Source organism: Mandrillus leucophaeus, unplaced genomic scaffold, assembly GCF_000951045.1.
Source record: "Mandrillus leucophaeus isolate KB7577 unplaced genomic scaffold, Mleu.le_1.0 Scaffold460, whole genome shotgun sequence".
NCBI classification, from domain to species: domain Eukaryota; kingdom Metazoa; phylum Chordata; class Mammalia; order Primates; family Cercopithecidae; genus Mandrillus; species Mandrillus leucophaeus.
The window spans coordinates 277107-300958 of NW_012104921.1; the positions used below are offsets into that span (position 1 = coordinate 277107).

The 23852-nt window shown below is 42.4% G+C and overlaps 1 pseudogene; it reads right to left on the reverse strand.

Annotated features, from left to right (window-relative positions):
- Positions 1 to 23374, reverse strand: part of LOC105549999 — a 26280-nt pseudogene extending 2906 nt beyond the window's left edge.
- Between the last annotated feature and the right edge of the window lie 478 nt (positions 23375 to 23852).

A 23852-nucleotide genomic window follows, 5' to 3' on the forward strand; every position in this document is an offset into this window, starting at 1 on the left:
CAGGTGCGGTGGCGGGCACCTGTAATCCCAGCTACTTGGGAGGCTGAGGCAGGAGAATTGCTTGAAGCCAAGAGGCGGAGGCGGAAGTTGCAGTGAGCCAAGATCGTGCCACTGCACTCCAGCCTGGGCAACAGAGTGAGACTCGGTCTCAAAAAAAAAAAAAAACTGTGTCATTTCTGGTGGTTTAATGATTGTCTACATGTATCTTTCCAGAGCCCATTACTATTTATAACTATAAAGTCAAGGTAATTATATATATTGCATCTTCTCCATCAATTGAATATACTTTCCTCTTTACAAATAATTTATTAGCTCTTTTTTTTCTCTTTTTCTTTTTTTTTGAGATGGAGTCTCACGCTGTCACCCAGGCTGGAGTGCAGTGGTGTAATCTTGGCTCAATGCAAACTCAACCTCCTGGGTTCAAGCGATTCTCCTGCCTCAGGCTCTCAAGTAGCTGGGTTTACAGTTGCCCATCACCATGCTCCACTAATTTTTGTATTTTTAGTAGAGATGGGTTTTCACCATGTAGGCCAGGCTGGTCTCGAACTGCTGATCTCAAGTGATCCACCCGCCTAGGCCTCCCAAAGGGCTGGGATCACAGGCATGAGCCACCACACCCGGCCTAATTTGTTAACTCTTGCAAGACCTCAATTATTCAGGAGAAATTATCTCTGTTTGCTAGAAATATAGTTATCTATATTTCTATTTCTGGCTGGTAGTGATCAATTAATGAATTATACCCATGTTGGCCTCTCTGTTTACCAGCCTATTTGATTGATGTCTGGGCTTGTTAGCTTTGAGGAAATTTTGTATTGTGATATAGAACTGGAACATATCCAGTATAGACCACAAATACAATCCAGGTTGCATAAATCAAAAAGTGTAGCTTCCTTTAAATGCTTTTCTCTTTTGTTAGGACTCCTGCATTATCAACTGGGGCATTATAAAATTATGACTCCGGCCGGGCGCGGTGGCTCAAGCCTGTAATCCCAGCACTTTGGGAGGCCAAGGTGGGTGGATCACAAGGTCAGGAGATCGAGACCATCCTGGCTAACACGGTGAAACCTCATCTCTACTAAAAAATACAAAAAAATTAGCCGGGCGTGGTGGCAGTCGCCTGTAGTCCCAGCTACTCGGGAGGCTGAGGCAGGAGAATGGCATGAACCTGGGAGGCAGAGCTTGCAGTGAGCCGAGATCGCGCCACTGCACTCCAGCCTTGGCATCGACAGAGCGAGACTCCACCTCAAAAAAAAAAAAAAAAAAAAAATTATGATTCCACAGTCTATTTGAGGAAAATTCCTGTGTCCACATATCATCCTTTAAGTAGAGAGTGTATTTTAAAAAATTAACATGTTTTAAATGATTCTTACTATTCCAAGTATTCTGTATTTTTTGAGATAATAAGAAGTCATAGGATGGGCATGGTGGCTCACGCCTGTAATCCCAACACTTTGGGAGGCCGAGGTGAGTGTATTACTTGAGGCCAAGAGTTTAAGACCAGCCTGGCCAACATGGTGAAACCTCGTCTCTACAAAAAAACACAAAAATTAGCCAGGTGAGGTTGTGCATGCTTGTAGTCCCAGCTACTCAGGAGGCTGAGGCAGGAGCATCGTTTGAACCTGGGAGGCGGAGGTTGCAGTGAGCTGAGATTGCACCACTGGGAGACAGAGCAAGACTCTGTGTCAAAAAAATGAATACATAAAAATAAAAAATAAAAAAAGAGGTCATTGCTGCCAATGAAAAAGTGGTGTTGACACTGTTTTTGCTTAATTGGATCAAAATGTAATCTTTTTCCTGGAAAAATACCTAGAGGCAAAAAAACGTTATAAGCAGAAAAATAGATACAGACACAGAAACACACACACACATCAGAAATAGCAGACTGCTTTATAAAATATTGCAAGAAAGAATAAAACAAATGAGATGTTTTAACAGCAAAGTATGCCGATGACACAGCCAAAGCAACTTTGCTAGTGCTATTACTGGAGGAAGTACAAGTGGCCCCAGAAAGAAAACGTGCATGTGCAACCAAAACTGATGGTTTCTGCTGAACAATGAAGTCTATAAATCCCACTGTTTCTCTATTAATTACTTCTTTCTTAGGAAAGTTTTGGGCCTTCTATTTTGTATTCAAATGCTGGAGGAGTGCTCACCGCTCTCTGGATTGCCAGGGTAACTGGGCTTCCCACATCCTTTCCCTCTCTAGTGGTGTCAAGTACTAGAAACACATCATCTAGATCTTTGTTTAAACACAAAAGCTCCTTAAAAATAGATTTTCTAAATTATGGAAATGCTTTTGTTTCACTGCTCAACAGATCAACTGTGAGTCAACATCAAATGAGAAGTGGTTCCTATTCTCCACTTCCTGTTCTACAGTCAGCTGTAGTTACTATCATTTGCTACAGTTTTCATTGCAGATGCTTTCCCTTTTCAATAATGTGATCATTCTGATTCTCAATGATGTATAAAAAATTTGTAGAATTTTCTACAATGAATATGTTCCCTTAGTTGATTGATTTATATTCTTAACAGAAATCACCCTAGATCCTGTCTCTAGGCAAGCACATGCCTAAACCATTTATAATAATCCTTTTTTTTTTTTTTAGACAGGGTCTCACTCTATTGCCCAGGCTGGAGTGCAGTGGCGTGATGATGGCTCACTGCAGACTTGACCTCCCTAGGCTCAAGTGATCCTTTCACCTCAGCCTCCTGAGTAGCTGGGACTACAGGCGTGCATCACCACGTCTAGCTAATTTTTTGTAGAGACGGGCACATATCACCCTTTAAGCACACAGCATATTTCAAAAAATTAACGTTTTAAAAATGATTCTTACTATTTCAAGTATTCTGTATTTTTTGAGCAAATAAGAAGTCATAGGCTGGGCATGGTGACTCACGCCTATAATGCCAGCACTTTGGGAGGCTGAGCAGGGTGGATTGCTTGAGACCAGGAGTTGAGACCACCCTGGCCAACATGGCGAAACACCGTCTCTACTAAAAGTACTAAAATTAGCCAGGCATGGTGGCTAATGTTCCCCATGTTACCCAGGCTGGTCTCAAACTCCTGGGCTCAAGCCATCTGCAGGCCTCAGCCTCCCAACGTGCTAGGATTACAGGTATAAGCTACCACGCCCAGCCCATTCTATTCTAAAAGACTGGAAGTTTTCATTGTTTTTCCTTGATAACCGGTTTAGCATATCTCATTGTGGGAAGACTGGCACTATGAATTCTTTTTTTTTTTTTTTTTTTGAGACAGAGTCTCACTGTGTTGCCCAGGCTGGAGTGCAGTGGCATGATCTCAGCTTACTGCAACCTCCGCCTCCTGGGTTCAAGCAATTCTCCTGCCTCAGCCTCCCAAGTAGCTGGGATTATAGGCATGCACCACTACACCCGCCTAATTTTTGTATTTTTAGTAGAGACAGGGTTTCACCATGTTGGCCAGGCTGGTCTCAAACTCCTGACCTCAGGTGATTCACCCGCCTCGGCCTCCCAAAGTGCTGGGATTACAGGTGCGAGTCACTGCGTCCGGTCAAAATAATTTCTTCTGAGATATGACAGAGAATGTGATGACTTCAGGAATGGCTGGATTTGTTTTTGGGCAGCAGGGGGACCGAGTCTCGCTCCATTGCCCAGGCTGGAGTGCAGTGGCACCATCTTGGCTCACTACAACCTCCGCCTCCTGAGTTCAAGTGATTCTCCGGCCTCAGCCTCCTGAGTAGCTGGGACTACAGGCATGAGCTACCACACCCATCTAATTTTTATATTTTTAGTAGAGAGGGGTTTCACCATGTTGGCAGGCTGATCTCAAACTCCTGACCTCAAGTGATCCAGCCGCCTCGGCCTCCCAAAGTGCTGGGATTACAGGCATGAGCTACTGCACCTGGCCCATAATCATCTTTTCTATAAGCATTTAAAAGTGTCTATTTTAGTTTCCTAGGACTGCTGTAACAAACTACCATAAATCCGATGGCTTCGTGCAATGAAAATTTTGTTTTCTCCCCGTTCTGGAGGCCGGAAGTCTGAAATCAAGGCCTAGGCTCACTTCAAAGGCCCTAGGGAAGAATTCTTTCTTGCCTCTTCTAGCTTCTAGTGTCCCAGGTATTCCTTGGCTTCTAGTGCCATAAGTTCAAGTCTCTGCCTCCATCATCACAAGGTTTTCTCCATCTGTCTCTCTTCTATGTGTCTCTTATAAGGACACTTTTAATAGGATTTAGGGCACACCTGAATAGTTCAGGATGATCTCCTCTCTAGTTCCTTAATTATTATACCTACAAAGGCCTACTTTTCCAAATTAAATCACATTCACAGGTTCTGGAACATGGACATATCTCTTTGGGGGCCATCATTCTACCCATTGCAGTGCCCCAAATTCCTGAATTCCAAACTCAGCATTGCAGTGAATACAGCAGTAGCTCTTATTCATCAAATACATTATTTATTTTCATTTGCTCAAGCAGATTTCAACCAAGCTATTTAAGAAGTTAGTTATACACCGAGACAACTGGATAGCCACAAGCAAAAAAAAATGAAATTGGACCTTTACCTCACACATATACTAAAGTTACATGAAAATGAATCAAAGACCTAAATATAACCTAAAACTGTAAACCTCTTAGAAGAAAATATAGATGTAAATTTCTGTGACTTTGGATTTGGCAATGGTTTCTTAGATATAACACATAAAGCACAAGTGACCAGAGAAAAAGGAGATAAATTGGACTTCAAAGTTAAAAACTTTTGCACTTCAAAAGACACCATCAAAAAAGTGAAAAGACAACACAGAGAATGGGAGGGAGAACTTGGCAAATCATATGTCTAATAAGAGTCTAACATCCAGAATATATCAAGAACTCTTAAAACTCAACACTGAAGGCCGGGGTGGTGACTCATGCCTGTAATCCCAGAACTCCAAGAGGCTGAGGTGGAAGGATCACTTGAGCCCCAAGAATTCATCACCAGCCTGGGCAACATGGTGAGACTTTGTCTCTATTTTTTTAAAAAAAGAAAAGAAAACTCAATACTGAAAAGACAACCCAATTTAAAAAATGGGTAAAGGACTTAAATAGACATTTCTTCAAGGAATATATATAGATGCTCAATAAACAAATGAAAAGATGCTCAACATCATTAATCATTAGGGAAATGCAAAACCACGATGAGACGCCACTCCACATCCACTAGGATGGCTATGTGAACCCCGGTATCGGAGACAGGCCTCAGTTAATTTAGAAAGTTTATTTTGCTAAGGTTGAGGATGCACACTGGTGACACCGCCTCAGGAGGTCCTGACAACATGTTCCCAAGGTATCAGAGCACAGTTTGGTTTTATACATTTTAGGGAGACATGAGACATCAATCAACATATGTAAGATGAATATTGGTTCAGAAAGGCAGGATAACTCAAAGCGTGGAGGGGGATTCCAGGTCATAGGTAGATAAGAGACAAATGGCTGCATTCTTTTGAGTTATCCGATTAGCCTCTCCAAAGGAGGCATTTATCTGATTAGCCTCTCCAAAGGAGGCAATCAGATACACATTTATCTCAGTGAACAGAGGGGTGACTTCGAACAGAATGGGAGGCAGGTTTGCCCTAAACAGTCATTAGCTTGACTTTTCACTTTAGTTTAGTGATTGTGGGGCCCCAAGATTTATTTTCCTTTCACATTTCCCCCTTCTTTGTTTAAAAATCTTTTGCAGAAAGCATTTTAGAAGAAAATGAGTCTCTGGTCTCAGGTTACATCTGATTCCTAGACAGGTAGGTCCAGAGGTATTAAGAAACTCATTTTTAGCAGGTTGTGAAGTTTCAGTTTCATGTCCTATGAAGAGAAAATAAGAGGAGGAAGGAATTAAAAAAAAAAAAAAAAAAGAATAATCTGGAAAATCAATATAAGCCTCATTACTCTGAAGTCCATACATCAGCAGGCAGGTGTGAAAGTAGCTTATGTATGTAAATAGGTTGCTGTTATTTTCTTCTGAAGTTTAAGTTGTCTAGCTTCAGTTTGCAGCTTACTTTTTGGTGACTCCAAATTAGGAAAAATGAGGGAAAAAAGAAGGAAGAAAATTGAAAACATTATTTTGAAGACTTGTAGCCAAAAAAAATTCAGTCCCCACTATAGAAAATAATAAAAATTGAAAAACATTAGGCAAGACTAGAATCTAACAACAGGTGAACTATTGTTTTTGAAACATAAATTTTCTCTCTCCAGTTTTCCATTTTTACTAAAGACAAATCATAGTGGAACTGATTTGCTTTATTATACTTGGCCTGATTATTTGTATACAGCGCAGCAAGAATAATTTTTTTTAAGATGGAATTTCACTCTTGTTGCCCAGGCTAGAGTGCAATGGCTCAAACTCGGCTGACCGCAACCTCCGCCTCTCAGGTTCAAGTAATTCTCCTGCCTCAGCTTCCTGAGCAGCTGGGATTACAGGCATGCACCACCACACCCGGCTAATTTTGTATTTTTAGTAGAGATTTGTTTCTCTCTACCTGATTTCTTCAGAATTTGGAAACTATTTATGAGTATTCTCAACTTATGGCAATATGGTTATTTGCGTAAGTGCAATAAGAATCTGTATTCATTTGTAGTAGGACACAATTGGAGAAACTGGTTATTTTCATCAAGGCTTTGGCTGAAATGGTGTACTTTCCTTTAAGGAATCAAATGACTTATAGAGCCAATAAAAACCCCTTGGGAAAACTGGCCTCATACCTTTGTCTACACAGTCCATGTACCAGGTTCCTGACCAGTGGAACAACGTTCCATCAAAGCCAATTTAAAAGACTATGTAAAAAATTATGGCTGGGCACGGTGGCTCACACCTGTAATCCCAATACTTTCGGGGGCCAAGGTGGGCGGATCACTTTAGGTTGGGCGTTCAAGACCAGCCTGCCCAACATGGTGAAACCCTGTCTCTACTAAAAATACAAAAATTAGCCGGGTGTGGTGGTGGGCATTTGTAATCTCAGCTACTCAGGAGGCTGAGGCAGGAGAATTGCTTGAACCTGGGAGATGGAGGTTGCAGTGAGCTAAGATCATACCACTGCACTCCAACCTGTCTCAAAAAAAAAAAAAAAGAGTACCTGTTAGAGTTTAACTGATTATAAAGCCACCTTCTAAAGAGGACCAATCCAAGAAAACAATTGTCTGTGGATGACAAAATGTTTTAGGGCAGACATAGTCAAAAATACAACTGACAAGGAAACGTTTTATCTCTGTGGCAGACAATAATTTAACATAACAATTACAATTATTACTGATAATGAATACTAAGTTCTATCAGAATTATAGGAGTTTCCCATAATTTTGGAACACATACCAATAACATATTTATACAAATACAGCCCAAAGAAAACCAAACACCATTTCATATTTGACAGTGCTTCCTGTATAATTTTTATACCAAATAAGACAAATTATGTCATTTTTGGACTTTAGGGAACCTAATATCTTAAAGGATTAATTGGGTCAGAAAAAGACATAACAGATATATATATATTTTTTGGTGGGGGGAGGACAAAGTCTCCCTCTGTCACCCAGGCTGCAGTGCAGTGGTATGACTATGGCGAACTGCCTGCCACCTCTGCCTCCTGGGTTCAAGCAATTCTCCTGCCTCAGCCTCCCAAGTACTCCCAAGTATCTGGGACTACAGGCATGTGCCAACACACCCAGTTAATTTTTGTATTTTTAGTAAAGATGGGGTTTCACCATGGTGGCCAGGCTGGTTTTGAACTCTTGACCTCAGGTGATTCACCATCTTGGCCTCTGAAAGTGCTAAGCTTACAGGCATGAGCCATTGCACCTGGCCAAGACATAACTTATAATTTGATTCTGGGTTGTCAAATATCAAAGGTTTAAAACAATTGGTATCACAATCATTGTAAAATAACTCATTTATTTGACCAAAGTGATAACTCAAGAATTAAAAAAAAAAGTGAAAACCTTCATTCATTGAGAGGAGACTTAATTTTTATAAACAATCTATAAAATTTTAATCTTGACCATAAGATATAACTTCCATAAGCCTTTTATAAATGTTGTAACCATTATTAAGGAGTCACTTAATGCTTCAAGAAAACCTTGTTGATCTGACACAGGGTCCCATATGCTGGGCTTGCATCAGTGTGCCTTTCATATTAATGATTAATTTATAGAGAAACTGAACTTATTGTATTCCTCAAAATCAGCCCTTACAGTGTCACACATCCACTGCTTCGATAATAGTCCCTGGGCCTTGAGGAGTTGAATAGCTTTAAATTCTGACCCTGTGTCACAGGAAACGCAGTTTATTTTGATTAGCGTCTTCTAGCAGGCCTGAAGATGAGGCTTTAATTGTTGTCAGTGTTTAAGATTTCGCAGGACTTGGTGTCCTTTTTAGACCCAGGAGTCAAAACCCTGTAACTCACTGTCACAAGGACTTTAAAAGCACATATGAGGGCCGGGCACAGTGGCTCACACCCATAATCCCAGCACTTTGGGAGGCCAAAGCAGGCAGATCACCTGAGGTCAGGCGTTTGAGACCAGCCTGGTCAACATGGTGAAACCCCATCTCTACTAAAAATACAAAAATTAACTGGGCATGGTGGCGCATGCCTGTAGTCCCAGCCACTTGGTAGGCTGAGGCAGGAGAATCACTTGAACCTGGGAGGTGGATGTTGCAGTGAGTTGACATTGCACCATTGCACTGCATCCTGGGCTACAAGAACAAAACTCTGTCTCAAAAAGAAAAAAGAAAGAAAGAAAGAAAGAAAGAAAGAAAACATTGTTAACATCAGGCCACAACAAACACAACTCAAGGAAATAAACTTATATGAGCTGAAAATGAGTTGAAGGAGAGTGCTATATTCTGCTCCCTTTAAGAGGGTTAAAAGGGGACAGAAAACTGAAAACAGTGAGATGCAATAAAGGTGAACTTTGAGTTAAAAAAAAGTCAAAATCTCTTGGCCAGGCATGGTGGCTCACACCTGTAATGCCAGCACTTTGGGAGACCAAGGCAGGCAGATCACGAGGTCAGGAGATTGAGACCATCCTGGCTAACATGGTGAAACCCCATCTCTACTAATAATACAAAAAATTAGCTGGGCATGGTGGCGGGCGCCTGTAGTCCCAGCTACTTGGGAGGCTGAGGCAGGAGAATGGTGTGAACCCAGGAGGCATAGCTTGCAATGAGCCAAGATCGCGACACTGCACTCCAGCCTGGGCGACAGTGCGAGATGTCATCTCAAAAAAAAAAAGAAAAAAGAAAATATCTCATAATTTATTAAGAGTAAATCAGTCCCTTAAGAAAATTTCATTGTTGTAACCAATTATATAGTGTATAAGATTTTTTATACATCAAGCCCAATCTCTAAAAAGACCATTATAATTTCACTTTAATTATAGACAACTTGATCATATAAAAGTTTTTGTTTGTTTTTAATAAATCTTCTTATTGTAACTTACATAGACTGTTCATGACATGCTTCGACTTTCTGGTTTGTCCTGAACATCCTTCTTTCTTAAACAACCAGTCATTTTATTCTAGGACTAAATTTACCACACAAGATTCTATCTCATATAAAATTATTTGTCTTTAAGCTTTCTTACCAAAAGAATCCCAAAAAAACTTTTTATTTTTATATCTTTATAATTTTTTACCTTTTTTTCAAGAGGAAGTCTTGCTCTGTCATCCAGGCTGAAGTGCAGTGGTGCAATCTCAACTCACTGCAGCCTCCACCTCCTGGGTTCAAGTGATTCTCCTGCATCAGCCTCCAAAGCAGTTGGGATTACAGGCTTCCACCACCACACCTGGCTAATTTTTGTATTTTTGGTAGAGATGGGGTTTCACCATGTTGGCCAGGCTGGTCTCAAACTCCTGACCTCAGGTGATCTGCCTGCCTCAGTCTCCCAAAGTTCTGGGATTACAGGTGTGAGCCACTATGCCTGGCCTATTTTTATAACTTTCTTTACATCTCTCTTATTTCATGATTCTTTTTACCTTTTTTTTTTTTTCTTGAGATGGAGTCTTGCTCTTGTTGCCCAGGCTGGAGTGAAATGGCGCGATCTCAGCTCACCACAACCTCTGCCTCCTGAGTTCAAGTGATTCTCCTGCCCCAGCCTCCCGAGTAGCTGGAATTACAGGGATGTACCACTGTACACGTCTAATTTTGTATTTTTAATAGAGACAGGATTTCTCCATGTTAGTCAGGCTGGTCTTGAACTCCCAACCTCAGGTGATCTTCCCACCTCAGCCTCCCAAAGTGTTGGGATTATAGGCGTGAGCCACCATGCCCAGCCCCTTTTTACCTTGTTTTATATATAACCTTTAAATAAGCTTTGAATTAGATGAAACTTTTTCACCTTTTTAAAAATGACGCACATTTTTTTTTCAGAAAGAATGTTTTTCTACAATATAATTTCATTGGAAAATACCCAAATAATAAAATACCTATTATTTATTATTATTATTATTTTGAGACAGAGTCTCCCTCTGTCACCCAGGCTGGAGTGCAGTGGTGCAATCTTGGCTTACTGCAACTGCTGCCTCCCAGGTTCAAGTAATTCTCCTGCCTCAGCCTCCCAAGTACCAAGTAGCTAGGACTACAGGTGCCCACCATCACGCCTGGCTAATTTTTGTGTTTTTTTGGATTTTTAATAGAGATGAGGTTTCACTATGTTGGCCAGACTGGTCTTGAACCACTGACCTCATAATCCGCCCACCTTGGCCTCCCAAAGCGCTGGAATTACTGGCATGAGCCACCATGTCCAGCCATATTATTTAATTTAATATAACTTTAGATTCTAAGTTATGACAAGTTTGTCTACAACTATTTATCCCGTTGTATTTACCTAATTATTTTAATTTAATTACTTACCTAGATTACTTACGAAAACTGTGATAGTCATCATTTAAAATTATGGAACCGCCACTGCAAAATTGTAACTCAGACAGTGAAAAAGATCTGACCTAATTGACTTCATCTTGCTTCTAACCTCCAAGCTGTCTTTGTTGATTCCTGGGCATGGGCCAAACTAACTTTGAGAGGAACCTAGTTTACAGTTTAGCTTTGAAACAATGACGTTAACAGTCCTTTACCAAACAGATTTTAGAGCTCTTTTTCCTTAATGTACATATGCACAAAGACCATATTACTTCTATTTTACATAAACTCTGGCAAGTAGAGGTGCCATGAAACCTATGGATTACTTGAAAGGGAGCCATTCTCCTTGTTTTCTCCTTATTCTTAGATTATTTGTTTCCTACCTGTTTTCTTAAAAGGAGGAACTGAGCTGTAGCCTAAGGTTTTTGAGTGGTAGATTGATGTGTACTGTTTATGGGCAGGACTCCTCCACAGTGTGTCACCACTGAGTCGTTTCCACCCTCTTATGTATCTCAGTTTCTCTCTCCAGAGTTCTAAGACCTCTGAGAGGGCTCAAAACGCTGGGTGGTCGGCCCTCATCTGCATTTCCTGGACAAGTCTTTTCCTTTTTTTTGTTTTTTCTTTTGGAGGCAGAGTCTTGCTCTGTCACCCATGCTGGAGTGCAGTGGCAAGATCTGGGCTCACTGCAACCTCCACCTCCCAGATTCAAGTGATTCTCCTGCCTCAGCCTCCTGAGTAGCTGGGATTATAGGCACCTGCCACCACACCCAGCTAACTTTTATATTTTTAGTAGAGACAGGGTTTCACAATGTTGGCCAGGTTGGTCTCAAACTCCTGACCTCAGGTGATCCACCCGCCTCGGCCTCCCAAGTGCTGGGATTACAGGTGTGAGCCACCGCACCCGGCTGCCTTTTTCAAAATTAATTTTTGTTGGGGAATTCCCTGTAGGGCTGCTGCACATCATCTGGGGGGTCAATCTCCCTGGTCACCCAAGGGCACCTTTTGTCTGGGAGGAGCAAAATGCCCTTTCTCTTTCAAACTGAGAAAACTCAGTTTCTCATTTACCTATGAAAATAACAGTTTAGTTCCTCATGCAAAGGTTCACAGACAAGCCAAATCGAAATTAGTTTTGGGATAGAGAAGATCCTTTAGAATGCATCTCCAAACTAGAATTAGGATCCTTAAACAATGACTTCCTAGGAGGAAAAAATAAAAAAACAGACAGGCGTGGTGGCTCACGCCTGTAATCCCAGCACTTTGGGAAGCTGAGGCGGGAGGATCACCTGAGGTCAGGAGTTCAAGACCAGACTGACCAACATGGAGAAACCCTGTCTCTACTAAAAATACAAAATTAGCTGGGCGTGGTGGCACATGCCTGTAATCCCAGCTTCTCAGGAGGCTGAGGCAGGAAATCGCTTGAATCTGGGAGGCGGAGGTTGCAGTGAGCTGAGATCACACCATTGTACTCCAGCCTGGGCAACAAGAATGAAACTGTCTCAAAAAACAACAACAACAACAGCCAAGACCACTTCATGTAAACTGTGCTCAGCCACCCCTACCTTTCTAGCTCTCGTCCACCATTTCACATGCCGGGGTCAAATCCTCTCACAGTACAAGGTCATCTCTGGTTACCCGCAAAGCCAAAGAGGTCAGCTCATTGTAATACAGAAAAGCAGAGCTTTAGACCTAAGAAGAATCTGCCCATGACTCTTGAAATGCCACAAGGAAAACAAAACACCCCAAAAGTGGTGGCTTGTTCTGAATTCTTTAAAGGGGTTCAAGTTATTAGAAGCCTTCTCTAGATTTTTCTGATACTGCAGATGACAAAAAGGGAAGAAGGTATAGGGCAGAAGAAAAGTAAATGAAAGAACATTTGTTTTTTTAAGGAGGAAGCAAACACAGAAACCAAACACATTTTTTTTCCCTCTTTTGTAGCTGCAAGGAATTTTAGCCAAATTAGAGAAGCTTTGGGATTCCCTCTTGGATTTGACAAAGTCTGGTAGACTTGGTTACTGAGTGCTCTAATGGTAAGGAGAAATTAAGACCACCTGGTTGTTAAACTTTAGCCAAGACAATTCAGCTACTTACCTAGGGATGAGTCTCAGGCTGAAGACTACTCTCTACCATCCTTGAAGTAGGAAAAACTTGGACTCCTCTTCCCTGCTGGGAGCAAGCTCAAACTTCATAAAGGAGTTACCTGCCTTCCATCATGAGCAAGAAATCTTGCATTCCCATTGGAAGCAAGTAAAACAAAAAAAAAAAAAAAAAAAAAGGTATGGGTGAGTTGTGCAGCAAAGTAAACTTTAGATCTCAACCAAATTTTGGGAGATCAAGGGTCCTCTGGAGGGTGTGCTCCCAAACCTCAGCAAATTGTCCTATTGGTTTGAGTCATAAGGTTAGATCACGCTGGTACCAAGCACTGATAGGAAATGCGTCAAAGGTCAGGTGCACCTCCACTCAGAATCCCTTCGTGGTTACCAAAATGTGAACCCGGAGTATGTGAGACCCGTCTCAGTTAATTTAGAAAGTTTATTTTGCCAAGGTTGAGGGCACAAACCCATGACACAGCCTCAGGAGGTCGTGACGACATGTGCTGAAGGTGGTCAGAACACAGTTTGGTTTTATCATTTTAGGGAGACATGAGACATCAATCAGCATATGTAAGATGAACATTGGTTCAGCCTGGAAAAGGGGACAACTCAAAGCAAAGGCGGGGCAACACGAAGCAGAGAGGGGGCTTCTAGGTCATAGGTAGGTAAGAGAAAAATGTTTGCATTCTTTTGAGTTTCTGATTGGCCTCTCCAAACGAGGCAAGCAGATATACATTTATCTCAGTGAGCAGGTGACTTTGAATAGAATGGGAGGCAGGTTTGCCCTAAGCAGTTCCCAGCTTGACTTTACCCTCTAACTTAGTGATTTTGAGGCCCCAATATTTATTTTCCTTTCATAGCTATGATAAAAAAAAAATACAGACAATAGCAAGCATTGGGGAGGATGTAGAAAAATTACAACCTCTATACATTGCTGATTTTTTTTAATTAACAGAGAAAATTTTATGTATTGTGTAGAACACGATGTTTTGAAGTATATATACACTGTGAAATAGTTAAATCTAGCTAATTAACAAATGTGTTACCTCACATAATTATCAGTTTTGTGATGAGAACACTTATCATCCTCTCTATTTACCTTTTTTCTTTCTTCAGAGAAGGTCTTGCTCTGTTGCCGAGGCTGTAGTGCACTGGTATGATCTTAGCTCACTGCAACCTCAACCTCCCTGGGCTGAAGCAATTCTTCTACCTCAGCCTCCTGAGTAGCAGGGACTACAGGTCTGCTGACCACTCTATTTGCATTTTTTTAAAGTATACTATATTGTCATCAACTATAGTCACCCTGCTGTATAATAGGTCACTAACTGGTAAGAAATTAAACATAATCATGACATGATCCAGCAATTCTACTCCTAGGTATGAAAAAATTGAAATGTTCACACACAAACTTGTACATGAACATTTATAGCAGCATTATTCATAATAGCCAAAAAGTAGAAACAACCCAAGTGTCCATCAACTGATGAGTGTATTAACAAAATGTGTTATATCCAAACAGTGGAATATTACTCAGCCATAAAAAGGAATGAAGCATTGATACATGCTACTGATGCAGGATTTTTCTTGGCCCCTTTGCCAGGTTTGAAGCAGGGGACATCCCGTCTGCTTGGCCCACTGGGCCATGTCTGGCTTGCACTCCAGCCCATGGCTCCTGCTGCTGCTACTGTGACTACATGCTCAGTCCTTGGCAGGAGGGGATGTGTGAGTGAGCGAGTATGGGATCTGACCATCCACTTCAAACTTCAGCACAGGGGTCGGCTCCATGCAGGGCTTGCAACTGGACAAAGTGTGTCCTGCCACATCCCAAGGGGATGCAGTGGTGCCCAGGCAGAGGTGCCCAGAACCTGAAGCCCCAGAAGGGGTGTTACAATGTGCTAATTAGCTCTTTTAGTCCCACCATCTGCAGCCTGATGGATGGCAGTGTGTTAACAGATCAGACAGGCCCTTGCCCAGCTCTGGCCCTTAGCTCCATGGCTGGCTTGGCCCTGCCATTGCTTCCTGTGGCATTGGGAGGCTGCCCTCTGCTGGTGGAGGGAAGAGGGCCACAATGATTACAGCCTTCCGAGTGCCTGCGCTTGGTGGGTCCTGAATTCTTGTTCCATATCCAAGAAGAATGAGGTCATGCTGACAATTGAAGGGTGATGAGGGCAGAGAATTTTATTGAGCAACAAAACAGCTCTCAGCAGAGAGGGGACAGGAAGGTTGGATTGTCTCCCCAATGTGGCTGAATCTGGGGTTTTTTAATAGCACAGTATGGGGAAGGGGAGGGCTACAGGTAGTATTGGAAAAGGTAACATTTGATTGGTTAAAAAGCATTATTCAGAAAGAACCAATCAGGAAAGGGTGGGCAAACAGGAACAGAAGTTCTCACTCAGGGTCGCAGGTTTCATCTAGAACTGGCAGTCCAATCTTTTAGCCTTCAGACTATGTTTGACTTGAAGGTGGGGTTTCACTGAGGACCCGCCCCTAACTGCCTGGGCATTTGTCTGCCTCCTACTGCTATCACTACAGTGTAGATGAACCTTGAAAACGGAAGAAGCCAAACAGAAAAGGCTTCTTATTATATGATTCTATTTACATGAAATGTCTGTTTTTAGGAAAAGCCTGTGAATATGCAAATCCATACAAGAGAGGAAGTAGATTTGTGGTTGCTAGGGGTTGGAAAAGGGGGGCTTGGGAGGTGATTGCTAATGGATATGGGGAGTCAGACATAAATAGTTCAGATTAAATCATATTGGAGTAGAGTGGGCCCTTAATAGAATCTGACTCGAGTTCTTGTAAAAAAAGTAGCCCCCAATGTGAAGGTACAGAAACACAACACAGAGAGAAGACAGCCGTATGAAGAAGAAGCAGAGATTGCAGTTATGTTGCCATAAGCAGAGGAATGCCTGGGGCCATCAGAAGCTAGAAGCAGCAAGGAAAGATCCTCCCTTAGAGGTTTGGGGAGGAGCATGGTCTTGCCAACACCTTGATTTTGGAATTTTAGCTTTCAGCACAGTGAGAGAATAAATTTCTGTTGCCTAAAGCAAGTTAGTTTGTGGTACTGTGGGAAACTCACAGAGATTTATATCTCAATTTTTTTTTTTTTTTAAGAGACAGTCTTCCTTTGTCATCCAGGCTGGAGTGCAGTGGTGCTATCTTGGCTCACTGCAACCTCTGCCTCCCGGGTTCAAGTGATTCTCCTGCCCAGCCAATTGAGTAGCTGGGATTACAAGCATGTGCCACTATACCCAGCTAATTTTTGTAAAGACGAGGTCTCACCATGTTGGCAGGCTTGTCCCGAACTCCCTACCTTAAGTGATCCATCCACCTTGGCCTTCAAAAGTGCTGGGATTACAGGCATAAGCCACCATGCCTGGCTTATGTCTAAATTTTTGCAAAAGGAACCAGTTAAAAATAAGTTAGGAGAGCAGGCTATACTTGGCACATAGTTGTCACTCAGAAAACGTGAACATGGTACACTTTGATGGAAGGAAAGGTACTGGAAACAGTGGCTTGCTTAGGTAGATCAATTTTACTATTAGATTATAAATCTTTATTGCTAAAACATCAGTCCTATCAGCAGACTGACATCTATCTTTTTAGTCATCTTACTTAGTAATGCTATTCCAAATCCCAAAACACAAGAGATTTTGTGTTACTTTTTGTCTCTGCCTATTGACCATGGTGTGGCGGTGCATTCCACTGTGTGATCTTAGGAAAACCACCTTCTTATCTGGGGTTTCAATCTCCTCACCTACAAAATGCTCTTCCTACTTCATATTTGAATAATGAGGATTAAATGAAATAGTGCATTTGAAAACACTTGGCATTCCAACTAGAGACTTACCCTTCCAATACTACGGATTGTGGTTATCTATCTAAATTAAGCTTTACACAGAAGTCTTAATTAAAATGACCTTAAGTCCCTGTTTACCAAACATTCCTGATTGTAAGAACCATCTGGAGATACTTATTATAAATTCCAGACCCTTAGGGCTCACTCCAGAACGACTAAATCAGAATCTTCAGAGAAGAGGCATGAAACTCTGATTTTTAACAAGGGTCCCATGTGACTCTTATGATCTCAAAAATAGGGAGCTCTTCCCTGTCAATACCTGTTTAAATGTAGTGTGGGAGAAACATCTGAAAAGCTTGTCAAAAAAAAGAAGTGGCAGGAAATTAAAAACAAGTGCCTGGAAGAAAAAATTAAATGCCAGAAAGTAATGAAGTGTTAAAACAAACAAACAATGGGGTTGTGTCAAGTGGACACCAGGGCCACCAGAAAAAGCACCCAAAAGGCCAAAACTGGAAAATGTGAGTATTGGATTATAACTCAAAGTGTAAAATAAATGCCTGTAAGTCTCTCCTGATATAAATAAATAAATGAATAAATGATGGAAAATGGACAAATCTCTCATGCAGAATTCCAAATAATTTATGTAAATATTCTACCCTCAAAGAGGTGAAACTGAACTCCCCACCCCTTATGTGTGGGTTGCATGTGGTGACTTCCTGTGAAAGAATACATATGGAAAGGGGAGAGGAAAAAGAATACTGTGGGGAAATGACAAAACTACCTCAGCGTACACTTGTCACGTGGTAAGAGTGGCACTTTGTGCTCTTTTTCCCAAAAACCCATAACCCCAATCTAATCATGAGAAGAACATCAGACAAACCCAAGTTGAAGGGCATTCTATGAAAAATACCTGACCAGGCTGGGCGCAGCGGCTCACACCTGTAATCCCAGCACTTTGGGAGGCCGAGGCAGGCGCATCACCTGCGGTCGGGAGTTCAAGACCAGTCTGACCAACATGGAGAAACCCCGTCTCTACTAAAAAAAAAAAATACAAAATTAGCCAGGTGTGGTGGCACATGCCTCTAATCCCAGCTACTCAGGAAGCTGAGGCAGGAGAATAGCCTGAACCCGGGAGGCGGAGGTTGCAGTGAGCTGAGATCACGCCTTTGCACTCCAGCTTGGGCAATAAGAGTGAAACTCCGTCTCAAAAACAAAAACAAAAAACCAGTACTTTTCAAAACTGTTAAGGTCATAAAAACAAGGAAAGTCTGGGACCAGACATGGTGGCTCATGCCTGTAATTCCAACACTTTGGGAGGCCAAGAAAGGAGGGTCGCTTGAGGCCAAAAGTTCAGGACTAGCCTGGGCAATATAACAAGATCTCACCTCTACAATCAAAAGATTCTCCTGGGCTGGTCTGGGTGGCTCATGCCTGTAATCCCAACATTTTGGGAGGCTGAGGCAGGCAGATCACTTGAAGTCAGAGTTCAAGACCAGCCTGGCCAACATGGCAAAACCCAGTCTCTACTAAAAATAAAAAATTAGCCAGGCATGGTGGCAGGCACCTGTAGTCCCAGCTACTCTGGAGGCTGAAGCAGGAGAATCTCTTGTATCTGGAAGGCAGAGGTTGCAGTGATCTGAGATCGCGCCACTGCACTCCAGCCTGGGAGACAGAGCAAGACTCCATCTCAAAAAAAAAAAAAAAAAAAAAAAGATTCTCCTGACATGGTGGCACATGCTTGTAGTCCCAGCTACTCCAGAGGCTGAGGTGAAAGGATTGCTTGGGCCCAGGAGGTTGAGGTTACAGTGAGCCATGATTATATCACTGCACTTCAGACTGGGCAACAGAAGGAGACCATGTTTCAAAAAACAATAACAAAAGACTTATGATAAAAACAAGGAAAGTCTAAAAAACTGTCATAACCAAGAGAAGCCTAAGAAGGCATGATGACTAAATGTAGCATGGTATCCTAGATGGGATCCTGGAACAGAAAAAGGAGATTAGGTAAGAACTAAGAAAATTTGAATAAAATATGAACTTTAGTTAACAAGAAAGCATCAATATTGGTTCAATAATTGTGACAAATGTACCATATTAGTGTAAGATGTTAATAATGGGAAACTGGATGTGTGTTATATGGAAACTCTGTACTATCTTCACAATTTTTTCTGGTAAATCTGAAACTATTCTAAATGTTAATGTTTATTAAAAACAAAAAGAAATTCTGAATCACGACACTAAGGTAGGGTCCAATAATTTGCATTTTCTTTTTCTAGAGACGGAAGCTCACTATGTTGCTCAGGCTGGAGTGCAGTGGCTATTCAGAGGTGTGATCTGTGATTGTGCACTAGAGCCTCGAACTTCTGAGCTCAAGCAATCTTCCTGCCTAGCTTCCTGAGTAGCATCAGCACCAGACCCAGCCAATAATTTACATTTCTAATCAGCACTCGTTTCTCAACTCCTGTGCTTCTGATGGGTGGTCACAAGCCCATTCCAAAGTCAGCTCCCTACCTGGCCTTCAGTCTAAAGTAGAACAACTGTGAGGACACCTGACCCCAAAGTTCGCTGATTAACACTGTAACAGGTATTTGCAAAGTAGGTCATCTCAGCCTCTGTTCACCTGCGATTTTAGGGATTAGTCAGAGGAACAGGTAACCCTGTTTCAGATCCCCAGCAGGAAAAGGCGTGGTAGAATAGGAAAGTAGATACCTGGTTTCCATTTGGGGAGTAACACCCATCTTAATGGGTGTCAAAACAGCTTAGTCACTTCTATTTTGTTTATGCTGCTCCCTTCCAAGTACCACTTCCTTGGGCTCCATCCCAGATAAAAGAAATCAAGTGCCAAAGCACTACTGCACAAAATGAGTTGCTGAAGACTTCCACCATAAATAAGGTTGTTCCTGAGCCCCTGTTTCCAATAGTCATTTCTCCAGTCTTTTTAATTTTTTCTTGAGACAGTGTCTCACTCTGTCCCCCAGGCTGGAGTGCAGAGGCGCAATCTCAGCTCACTGCAACCTCCGCCTCCCAGGTTCAAGAGATTCTCCTGCCTCAGCTTCCCAGTAGCTGGGACTAAAGGCGCGCGCCACCACGCCCAGCTAATTTTTGCATTTTTAATAGAGATGGGTTTCACCATGTTGGCTAGGCTGGTTTCAATCTCTTCACCTCATGATCTGCCCTCCTTGGCCTCCCAAAGTGCTGGGATTAGAGATGTGAGCCACGGCACCTGGCCCATTTCTCCAGTCTTAATCCTTAGCAAGTCACATCCCTAATGCTTTGTCTGTTGTCTTATACATACAACATTGGTATCTCTTGTAGGTGAGAAGACTGTGGCATTGAAGAGGGCACAGCACTGTTTAGTTAAGTGATCATAAAGATCTATGCAGCACAGACTAAAGATCCCTGGTTATTTGTGCAAGTTTATAAAAAACTCAGGATCTGCCGGACACAGTGGCTCGCACCTGTAATCTCATCACTTTAGGAGGCCGAGGTGGGCAGATCACGAGGTCAGGAGATCGAGACTGTCCTGGCAAACATGGCGAAACCCCGTCTGTACTAAAAATACAAAAAAAATTAGCCGGGCGAGGTGGCGGGCGTCTGTAGTCCTCGGGAGGCTGAGGCAGGAGAATGGCATGAACCCGGGAGGCGGAGCTTGCAGTGAGCTGAGATCTGGCCACTGCATTCCAGCTGAGGTGACAGAGCGAGACTCCGTCTCAAACAAAAAACAAAAACAAAACAAAAAACTCAGGATTCAGGAGAGAAAACTGGCAGGGAAAACAGGGTAGATCTCAGATCTGGAAGGACAACGAATACTGCCGGGAGTTAGGTTCTTTTGAAGACCCTGAAAAACATACAACCACAACTGTCAGGTGATACTATTTTTCATCATGTGGTCATTACCACATGGGGCGTGTGTGTGTATCTCCATGGTTACCTTCCCTTGCCAGAACTATAATGCTTTTTTTTCTACCAGACTCTTTCTCTAAGGACAGGAAAAGACTTCCTACTCTTTGGTGTTTACAACTATACCATATTTCTTTGTGTTCTCTGCTACTGTGTTGCTCGGTCAACCTACACACAAGGATCTCTTCATCTTTGCACAGTGCTGTTTGCTTAACCACTTATATTGCTACTCACAAAGCTTCCCTCCCCTTCATTCTCACTGTTCTGTTCAGAATCCAAAAGTAGAGAACTGATTTCACCATTGGTTCACAATGACCTTGAGTGAGATCCATTGCTAATTAGGAACAATCATATCTGTTAAAAGCATATTTTTTGAACTCAAAAAACAACCACAACAGAAATTTCAGCACCTATTGTGTGCAATGCACTGTGGGAATACAAGAAAGTTCCAGCTTCGAAAGAGCACTAAACTTTAGCACCATTAGGTCTGGATTCTAATCCTAGATCTGCCACTGACAGATTTTGTTAGCTTGGGCAAGTCGGCCTCCTTGGCCTAAGTTTCTTCTCTGAAGAGTAGCTGGGCACATTGCAACCACGTGCTTCAGCTGGCACAGGATCCACAGTTTTATCAGTGAGAGTTCTGTGCCATGCGAAACTTCTCAGTACCAGGTAAGCCACATGGTCAGACCCTCCATTGGACAGGCTATCTGAGATCCTTTCTGGCTCTGATTCTTTTGGGTCTAAGCTTCAGGTTCCTCTCAAGGCATGCTGTGTATGCTCTCAGAGAGTGTGGACTGAGTCACGGGGAGGGAGTGGAGTGGCTGTATGCAAAGAAGCTGGAGGCATCCTGCCTCCTGACCTGTGACTCACATGGGATGCTGCAGGACATCATTCCTAACATCTCACAGGAAGAGATCAGCTGAGAATGGTACATTCAGGCAAGAGACATTCTTGGGTTTCCCACTGGAAAAGAAATTTAAAAACAATTGACTAATGAGAGGAATGTGTAGCAAATGTTGAAGCTGCAGCATTCTTGCAAGTGAGCCAATGACCTTTTAAGCTGCATCTACAACTGACTAGTTTCTTGGCCATCATCCCAATGAAGGCTCCTTTCCCAGTTTAGACTGTATCGAGATCTGGCTTGGCAGTAAGACTTTTAGCATCCTCAGATACAGATTTATTTCAGCATGAAATCACATTAAATCAGCTTTCTAATAACGGCTTTAAAAACAAAAAAGATGGCTGGGCATGGTGGGTGGCTCATGCCTGTAATCCCAGCACTTTGGGAGGCTGAAGCAGGTGGATCACCTGAGGTCAGGAGTTCCAGACCAGCCTAAAACACCACCTCTACTAAAAAAAAAAAAAAAAAAAAACCCACAAAAATTAGCTGGACATGGTGGCACGCACCTGTAATCTCAGCTACTCGGGAGGCTAAGGCAGGAGAATCGCTTGAACCTGGGAGGTGGAGGTTGCAGTGAGCTGAGACCGCACCGTTGCACTCCAGCTTGGGTGACAGAGCAAGACTCCATCTCAAAAAAAAAAAAAGACAAACAGAGTGACTGCCATGGCTGGTGTTGACAATAAATCTGTTGTCCTATTTTTATGACTTTCAAGAAAAGGATACTTGGATGACTTGGATCAAGTGGGAGACAGCTTGACACAAGGTCTTGAGCAGATCTGCAAGGGAGGACAGTTGCTGCCAGCTGACCCAGAACTGACTCTGCAAGAGACGCAGCTTGTCACAGATTTCTGTTTCATTTAGAAGCGAACTTCAAAATCACTTTGTACATTTTCTGTGTGACTGGTTTCATTCTGGCTTTGTGCTTAAGTCAACTCATTTCAATCTCACCTCCTAGAATAAATTTGGCCCAATCGACTTTTTCTCAGTCATTCCTTCTTAAGCAGCTGGATCCAAAACACAGCCCAAATAATCGTTGAGAGGAGACAGAGTTTTCATGGACAGAGTCAAAAGAGCTGGATGAACACAAGCTATTTAAGCAACTGAGGTACAAATCAAGGAACTTCTCCAATTCAGCAAATTAAGAAGACAGCAGTTATTCAAGTGCTACAGTAAAAATCAAGTTAAACTGGTTTAAGAAGTATTGTGTCAAATACTAACAATTCCCCCAACCAAATTTACTCCTAACCCTTTTCTGCAAGCTCAACTTTAGTACAACCTGAGAATATTAACAAAGGAAACTTAGCCAAAAGCTCATAAGTTAATTATCTGGAGACTAATTATGACTCAGATGAAAATTCCTGTTTACATATAACCAAGATCTAGTCACATGAATATCTACAGAAGATATTTTTGGTGATGCATGGTCACCATGGGAGAGACACCCTAAATAAAAAGGCTCCAGGCATGTGACTTGAAATTCTTTCAGCTGAAGGGTATTATATGTTACTTAATGGACTGTGAAGAAATTTTAAAATGTCGTTTGCTTTGTGCACCCAGGCAGGCAGCCAAGATTCTCATAATGGGCAAGACTGAGCCACCTGCCCTGTCCCCTGGCCTTTGAATTTGTTAAGTCCTCATTTATGGGGCAGGAGGAGGGGCGGGGGCAGATTTTGACTTCTTTAAATCCTACCTGAGATAATTTCTGACAAAAGATCAGATGACACCAAAGAGGTCCAATCAAAGCTGCCGATCAGAATCACCAAACTCGCGGTTGAGCTTGCCCTGTGCGAGCCAGATAGCAATGTTGTCCACACCAGAGCCATTCTCTGGGCACCCACCGTGTGCTGGGGACTGTCGGCTCTGACCCTGTACAAACCCCTCCCCACTGTTTTTTCCTGTAAGACAAGATGGAGAGTTTGTAGATGTGGTGAGTTCATGAGAAAGGCTCGCTTTTGTCAGGGATTGTCTGTGTTTGGTGTTTTATTTTACTCTTCCTCTCATCTCCCCACCACTCCCGCTTTTTTGATGTTAATTAGTTGTGTGTTTTGTTTTTGTTTTTGAGACAGGGCCTTGCTCTGTCGCCTAGGCTGGAGTGCAGTGGCATGATCATAGCTCACTGCAGCTTGAACTCCTGGGCTCAAGCGATCCTCCTGCCTCAGCTTCCTAAGTAGCTGGTACTACAGGCACAAGCCCCCGTGCCTGGCTGATTTGTTGTGTGTTTTGTAGATACAGGGTCTTACTGTGTTGCTCCAGTTGGTCTCAGCCTCCTGGGCTCAAGCTGTGTTTTTAATGGTAAAGTTA